The sequence below is a fragment of the Cryptotermes secundus genome, unplaced genomic scaffold (assembly GCF_002891405.2).
Source record: "Cryptotermes secundus unplaced genomic scaffold, Csec_1.0 scaffold3295, whole genome shotgun sequence".
Taxonomy (NCBI): Eukaryota; Metazoa; Arthropoda; class Insecta; order Blattodea; family Kalotermitidae; genus Cryptotermes; species Cryptotermes secundus.
This window is the reverse complement of record NW_019744439.1, coordinates 70,631-79,531: the sequence shown is the minus strand read 5'-3', so window position 1 is coordinate 79,531 and position 8,901 is coordinate 70,631.

Sequence of the window (8,901 nt, the reverse complement as noted above, 5' to 3'; positions counted from 1 at the left end):
CCTCCTTTTGTGAAACCAAAGAGACTTTACATTTATACAAATAAATCAAGCCTAAACGTCGGACGTTTTTTCCTATTTTGTTGAAAGTAATTTATTAAGGTTTCGTATTGAATTCTCGAGCGTTTTTTTTTGCCCGTAATAGTTTAAACTTGATTGAATTGCCATGTATTAATACGGGTACGGCATTTATTTTGACAACGGATAATGCAGTATAATTTTGCCATTTCACAAACTCGAACCCCTGTCACCAATATCAGTCATCATTATAAACTAATATTACACCGGGGACATGCTGATACTACCGTATAACTGATCACACTGTGGGCTGTGTTTTATATACGAGTCTGCAATATCCGATTGTGTCTGATTTATGTGCGGCTGCTCCCTATTCAATCAATACTTCACGAAAGGAACACGGCCTCTCTATCTATCGTACAGTACAGATTGTGAGTTAAAAAGAATTTTTATCAGAGCGAAATGGTTACGAATTTGTCTTCCTATCTTCTTATTTCACTAAAATAACGAGATTAATATCATAAAATTATTAATTTTACTAAAAATTCTGGCTGACATAACTAATGTCTTTGGCAAAATCGCTCATTAAATCCAAAACGAAATAAGAAAGCACGAAGGAAGAAAGGAATAAATGAACAAGCAAACTAATCGAAACGTCTTAGTAGGATGATGGGTTAACGGTCTAGTGGTCACAGTTCGTGCCTACAGATCCAGAGGTCCGGGTTCGATTCCCAGCACTACCAGATTTTCTGAGAAGTAGTGGGTCTGAAACGCGGTCCAATCAGTCTTGTAAGGATAACTGAGGAGCTATTTCAAGGAAATAGCGTCTCCGGTCTAGAAAACCGAAATTAACGGCCGTGGAGATTCGTTGTGCTGACCACGCGACACCCTCTATCCTCTAAAGTTGGCACCAACTTCGACAAGCGGCGGTGGCTCGGTCGGTATAGTTCGATTGCGGACTACAGGTCACGGAGTATTTTTTTTGATGATTTAATTTTTCCTTCAATGTTTTCTGTGGTTTTTCTTCTTGTTTTTTGTTTTTGAGGCTGTTATGTATGTAGAAATTCTTACACATTTTGATGAAAATACTTCATGGAATGTAAATACTTGGAAGAAAGTATGAGAATAATATTAAAATGTATCTCAGAAAAATGTGATGTGAAATTGTAAACCTGGATTCAGTTAGCTGAGGCTAGGATCTGATGGCGAAAGGGACAGTGCATTATCGGATATCAGAAACGGCGGAGGGATTTCTTTTGAGCAGTTCAGAAAGTATTAACTTTTAAGACAGTCCCCTTTTTTCGTGCAGTTAATTAGTTTCTTGTTTCTTGCAGCTTCTTGTCCCGGACTTTGCGAGCATCTGTGTTTAATCACGTTAAGGCTATTAAGTTCTGAAGCTCAACTTTGCATAATTTTCTCCGTTCTTCGCTTCGAGGGGGCGGGTTGGGAGACTCAAATTCCAATGTACAAAACGACAGGTCGATGATGATTGAGTGCCTCTTGGATATGTAACAAAAAAAAATAATAAAATTCAGAATTGAGAAGCTTAACGGAAGCTCCTATTGCGACCTTAACAAGGAACAGCACGAATTTTCTTTGGTTATTAGAGCAATGTTGTCAATTTATAGGAAAGTTATTAAGTTATTTAATTAATAACGGAAGGGCAGTAATTTCAATGAATCTTAAAGCTTTTAGTACTTTATCTCCTCAGTTAATGATTGTTTCCAGAGTGTGGGTTGAGGCACTATGCTACAAGCCGGAATGTCGAGGGTTCGAGCCCCGATGAGATGGATTTTTTCAGTTGACCCTATCTCTCCAGCCGCACTTTGACCTTGGGGTCGACTCAGCCGCTAACAGAAATGAGTACCAGTAATCTTCTTGGGGGTAAGGGGCCCCTTACCGCCATCTGTGAGCCGATTATTGGTGAATAATTAATTACGAGGTGGGGGGCGGTCGTGGCATAATTCAGTTATTTGCCTTAAGTGACTGAGAAAAATTGCGAAATATTTCGGTCAGAATTTGCCTGTGTCCCTGCCGATATTCGAACCGAACCCCTCTCAGATACAAGTCTACAGCTTTACCACTACACCACACTGCTCGGTTGCCACTTTATATACTTAGAGTGGAAGTGTTTTCAAGTCATTTCATAGAAAAAATGGCCTATAATGTGGACCAGTTTATCTCTCCGTATGTATAAAGAAGCTCGTCTGCTTGATTTTCTTTTATACATTTCCACGCCGACGTAACTGTTGCAAATGAATTTGGCATTATGGCGAGTGCTGTAGACACTTTAGAACTTCGTGAATGTTATGGAAACACTCCAAAACCCGTTTCTGCTTTTCGACCAAGAACAGTGTCTCTTAACGCATTCAGGATTTTTCTGTTCGACAGAGCTTAGGAAGAAGAAAAGGGAACGTCACGTATTCTCTATGTCCCCTGGTTAGTAGTTCTTGAGATATTTAAATTTAAATTTTTGCAAAATTGCTAAGAGGCGAGGATTTGCATTGCACTATATTAGTTAATTTCTATACAGTACTAAATGTGGGTCACGCGGTAGCGTAGTTGGTTGAGAAACTGCTCCGAGTCGGAAGATTGCGGGTTTGAAACCCAATGAATTTATTGAATTTTTCAATTGACCTAATCCTTCCATCCGCTCTATGGCCCTGTGGTGGACTCAGACTTTAAATCTCCCTGGGGATAAAGGGCGACCGGCGCGTGGGAGCCTCGACGTCTCACAACCCTATGGGCCTCCACGGCCAGTTACAGGGATAGCTTTACCTTTTTTATTGTGTTGCAACCGTCCCACCGACTTCAGCCTCCGGGATTCCCCTGCCTCTTACCGCCGGCGGTTCTTGTCTTCACCAGATGCAAAATATGCCTCTACTGATCGGTAGTTATGAGTACTTTTCCCAGGGGATACTGGTTGTCTTCGAACCCGGGACGGGAAGAAACCTTCTGGAGTTGGGCAACAAACTCTCACTCAGGCACAGCAAACTGTACGTCTTTCCGGTTTATGCAGGAAACACAGTTGTTACTCGTCAGTCGTCACACAACTACAAAATTATATCTGTACCACACCAAACCTTCGTAACAACTCCGCAGGTCCCTCACAAGGACCTTCTAGTTCGAGTTTCGGAGCCACAGTTCGCTTTTCGTTTCCCATCAAGACCCAGGTAACCGTCTACGTCACGACCCCCAGATTGGTCACCATTTCGTGCAGGTTTACGGCCGGGAAGTGATGCTTATCTTCAAACATACTTTCCGCATTGTAAAATGTCATGTTTAAAGTGGAAATATACCCCTTTTCTTGGTAACAAATACTTCTGATATCACTTCCTGTTAGGTTCAGTTCCTTGACTACTTGAAGCATAAGTACCTGTACCCGAGAAGAACCTTGTCGCTGAAGGCATAGTGGTAGACATAATAACATAAAATCTAATTTTACAACCTCCATTAACATTCAGATACATTCTAAAGGGTTCTGACAGTGGTGCATAGCGCACAGAATTAATGGGTTCATCATGAAGTATTCTCTCTCCCGCCGGACCGCGTCCCGGTACCGGGCCCTGGGATCAATTATACCCGGCCCTCGTTTTATAAAGAAAGAATTTACCGAGCCACGGTCTCACAAAGGTTGAGAACCACTGTTCTAGAGAATAGAACACACGACGTTTCGGAAACGACCTGTTTCCGTCCTCAGGTGAAGGAAAGAAAACACGCCTACTCAGTTATGACCCTTGGAAAGAGCTAACCTCAATCACGTGATGGAGATTAACTCTTTATAAGGGGCCCAACTTAGCAGGCGTGTTCTCCCCTCTTCACCTGAGGACAGAAACAGGTCCAGTTTCCGAAGCGTCGTGTTTTCTATTGTCTAGAATACAGGACAATGGAAGCATACGAAAAACCCAGTAATTCTGCCCATTAACATTTGTACGGCTACAGAATGTGCCCAAGCCGCAGGCAGGTTTTTCATTTTCGTGAGAACCAGAAAATATCAAATAATAAGTAATCATACGATTACAGTTTATTAATATGGCTGGGATTAATACGGTGTATATATGTACATTGCACCCGTGCAACGCTGGGTGCATCACATAGGTTCATTTAGCCAGCGCAAGGTTATTGCATTTGTACAGACTGACAGTGAGACCGCACCTGAATGCCGTCCTGGGAAAAGGTTTGGTGCTCGGGAACATACAAGCGGATATAGGCGAGCAAATGGTTGCTTGTCGCTTCGTTATGAAGCACAGCCTCAGAAGTGCCTCTGAGGTCTCATGCCGAGGACAACGGAACGTGTGCCTCATTACTCTCGCACCCAAAGTCCTCATCTCGATAGCCAACCGGAGATGACATGCGGCCAGTAGAAATGCAGGGGTGTTAACGGAAGTGTCACAGCTTTAAGGGGTATAGAAACCCCAGTCAATTCCTGATGAGATACGGTCGAGTCAATGTCTGGGAGGGCATCTTACGTGACAAACTGTCTTACCTAACAAACAAACGGAGGCAGTCATCCACCATTGTTTGGTGAATGATTTACCAGTACTTTTGGAATATTTGGGGAGCAGTCGGTAGCGTAGTGGGTTGAGGCACTATGCTACAATCCGGAAGGACGCGGGTTCTATTCCTGATGAGGTCAATGGATTTTTCAATTTACCTAGTCCTTCCAGCCGCACTATGGACCTGGGGTCGACTCAGTCTCTAACAGAAATGAGTACCAGGTATTTTCCTGGGGGGTAAAGGGTGACCTGCCAACGCTTAAGGCTGACAACCTCACCTCCATCCTCACCTCACCCGACTGTCTAGAAAATGTGGGAGCCTCAACGTCTCACACCCCTATGCTCCTTCACGGCCTGTTACAGGGTTAGCTTTACCTTTTACCTCTTCATGAACAACAGGTGATATAGTAACACCTCATTTGCTCTGCACAGCCAGACTGCACCTGAACATGTGATAGGTCTTGGGGGCCCGTTCAGCTGTCCTGCACGATCTCCTGACCTTAATCCTCTGGATTTTTGCTGTGGGGACACCTACTGAGAGTCGATCAGTGACCTGGAGGTACAATAGCAACGCGTAGAGACTGCCCGTCAGGAGACTCGAGTAAAACCAGGAATTCTCAGCAGAATGTGCACCTCTACGTGACGAAGAGCTGAAAGTTGTGTTTAAATGCATGGGAACCAGACAGTTCAGCATCTGCTGTAGAGATCACAGGAACATCGCCCATATCTCAGCGTGGGCATATGCTGACAGGGACTTTCTTGTACATCTTAATGCATACTTCACCACAATACAAACTGCGACTCACTATTAAACACTGCATGTTCTTTCTTGGTTGGAATTACCGACAAGGACGACCCCACTTTGTCCTGCGATGCACGTAGATGTGAAGCAGGTCAACCTGCTCTTGACTTTGTGTAAAGCAAATAGCCTAGCAATTAGTGGGGGGTCGAGTCCAACTGGGTCCACTCAGCACGGCGGCCACTGATTGACCCATTGTAGCCTGCCCCGGGTGATTATGATGACAGAGAATTTGGTGGAATGAAGATTGGCAGGGGGAACCGAAGTACTAGGAGAAAATCCGCCCCAGCGACACTTTGTCCACCACAAATCCCACTTAACCAGACCCGGGATCGAACCCGGGTCGCCGCGATTGGAATGCAAAGACTAAGCACTTGAGCTATGTCGCGGCCACAATAGTCTAGTAATTGTTGCAGTTATGTTGGTCACGTGTGTCTGCTTCTTTGTGGGAAACTGTGAAGTCTTGATGTCACTGAATTGAATTCTGGGAACTTGAAATCGCATACCAACTGAACTTGTTGTAATAGAAGTGCGCACTGAACGGTGCTGCTGTCTAGAGGTACGCTGTGAGCTTCTCTTTTGACACAAATGCTCAAGGGTACCTTACACTGTCATTTACTGCAGTCATCTTATCTTATCCGTAACTACCCCCAACTCTTCTAACAAGCGTTCGATCGACAGTAATAAACCAAAATTTGATCAGGAGGAAGTTAAGAGGACACTGGACTCGGGTAATGCTTGCTACCATTCAGTGCAGAACCTTTTGTCTCCTCGTCTGTTGTCTAAAAACATAAAAATTAGAATATGCAAAACTACAATTTTGCCTGTGGTTTTGTATGAGTATGAAACTTGGTCTCTGGCATTAAGGGAGGAACATAGACTGAGGGTGTTTGAGAACAGGGTGTTGAGGAGAATATTTTAACCGAAGAGAGATGAAGTGACAGGAGGTTGGAGAAAACTGCATAATGAGGAGCTTCATAACTTGTACTCTTCTCTAAGTATAATTAAAGTGCTCAAGTCAAGGAAGATTAGATGGGCAGGGCATGTAGCACGAATGGGGGAGAAGCGGATTGCATATAGGATATCGATGGGAAATCAGGAAGGAAAGGAATCACTAGAAGACCTAGACGTAGTTGGGTCGATAATACTACGAGTAAAATGTATCCTAGAGAGATAGGTTGGAGTGTTATGGGCTGGATTGATCTGGCTCAGGATAGGGACCAATGGAGGGCTCTTGTGAACTCGGTAATGAACCTTCAGGTTCCATAAAGTGCTGGGAAGTTCTTAAGTAGTTACACAACCGACGGCTTCTCAAGAAGGACTCAGCTATGTGAGTGAGGGAGGAGGCAACTCAGATCGCCGTTTGTGAGGGACTGTTGTTATGTTGGAGACCGCCCCCTCTGAGGCTGCCTCCGCCTCTTTGTCTCACAGGTCGCAGTAATAACGGTAAGTAAGGCAAAGTTGTGCCTGAGCTTAACTAATGAAGGCGTATGGGGAGTGGTTGTATAGATCACATTTTCTTGACTTCGACAATAGTTGGTGGTGAGTGGTCAGCTTCACGCCCCGACTGCTTTACCCCCGAAGAAAGAGCAACTGGTACCCGTTATGGGTGAAACTCAGAGCCGGTCTGGACGACATGGAGATGAGAAAATCCTTGACCCTACCGGGATTCGAACTCAGACCTCTCCGTCTTCCATTCCGTAGCCAGTCGCTATACCGACTGAGCTATCCCGGATATTATTAATATTATTAGTCGTTGTCCTGAAGCTTCGTTGGTGAGAGAGCAGTTTCAGTTCGGCGCGAACACCCGCCAGTCAGGTTCTGGTCCCTAGGGGCCACCACATCAACCCTTCGTCTCCATTAACCTGTTCGTCCACTAATCTCTCCCTGTCGCAGCGAATAAGGGAGTCCGTAATTGGCTGCCGCAGATTAGATAGGTATAGGTCGCTCCAAGTATCAGGAGACGTTACGGATGTGGCGGTCCGCGGGCTAGCACTCCCGCCTCGCCTCGTCTATGGAAGGTCCTGTGTTCAAATCTTGGCGCGGAGGATGTAGCCCCTGGCGCCCATTGGATAAGAGACTGGGTGGGCCTCAGACGCGGTCTGGACTCTGCGGAGGAGATAGATTGGCCCTGCCGGGAATCGAAGACCGGAAGTCCTGCCTGTAGCCCGTCATTGAATCACTTGAGCTAATACATAAATTAAATAAATTATATATACACATAAACAATCTATCTTATATATATATATAGGATGGGATGGTGTGGATTGGATTGATCTGGCTCAGGATAGGGACCAGTGGAGGGCTGTTGTGAACACGGTAATGAACCTTCGGGTTCCATAAAATGCTGGAAAATTCTTGAGTAGCTGCAGAGTTGGCTTCTCCTCAAGAAGGGCTCAGCTTCATAAGTAAGTAAGTATATACATAAGCTCGGCCACGGGAAATGCACACAACCGCCCTTCTGTGTCCTCTAAAGAAAGAACTGGGTCTGGGCTGGAAACTGATATTACGAAATCAGGAAGTCTTGTTAGGATGATTAATATGGAATTATATGGGCTGGGCGCGTAGCACGTATGGAGGATATTATGAATGCATACAAAATTTGACTGTGTAAATCTGAATAGAGGAAAGCATTGGTAGATCTAAAAATAGACGGAAGATACTATTAAAATGGTTCGTAAAACGTGGAGTATGAGAACGTTAAATGTATAGCTTTCGCCCAGAACAGGGTCAAAAGATCATGCATTTTGAAAAGGATAATAATTTTTCGGGATCAATAAAATGTCAAAGATTTGTTGACTAGAACAGTGATCATTAGAGAACCGGGATAGCTCAGTCGGTATAGTGACTGTCTACGGGCTGGTCATCGGAGGGGTCGGAGTTCGAGTTCCGATAGAGCCAAGAATTTTCTCTTCTTCACGTCGTCCAGATCGGTTCCGCGGTCCAAGCAACCTTCTGTCCAGTGGGTACCGGGGGTTCTTTATCGGGGGGTAAAGCGGCAGGGGCGTGAAGCTGATCACTCACTTTAAACTCGTGCTGAGGTCAAGAAAATATGGATCTATACATCCACTCAACTATACGCCTTCATGATGTATTGCTTAATTAATTAAGCACAGGGAAAACTTTATCTTAGAACAGTGAGTATTACCTTTTCCGGATTTTTTTGCGGGTAGTTAATTGTGAACAAGACTCGACTTAAACATGGAGCTGCACTGTCACATGAGCAGAAAGGCTGAAGTTGAAAGGGAAAGAACAATTTTTGGTTCTTGTAGCCCAATCCGCGCCGCTGTTTCTGATGACTTCGTACCTGGCACAAAGTTTTTCACACTTCTGGCCGCGTCTGTACGGAAGCGATTGTGTCCCAAGAGTCCGTAGTGGCTAAAAAACAGGCGAAGGAGTGGAAAACAGCGCTTTTTGTAAGGCGAAAGAGATGTTACTTCATCAAGCGTTGTAATGGAACTGTTTGCCTGCATCCATCCGAATTCCCGGACTCATAGACACCTACGTCAGGGTATGTAATCTCAGTACTGGGGGAGATTTCTCTTGGAGGCATGGCCAAATTTACTGGATAAGCTAACCAGTAGATAAAAA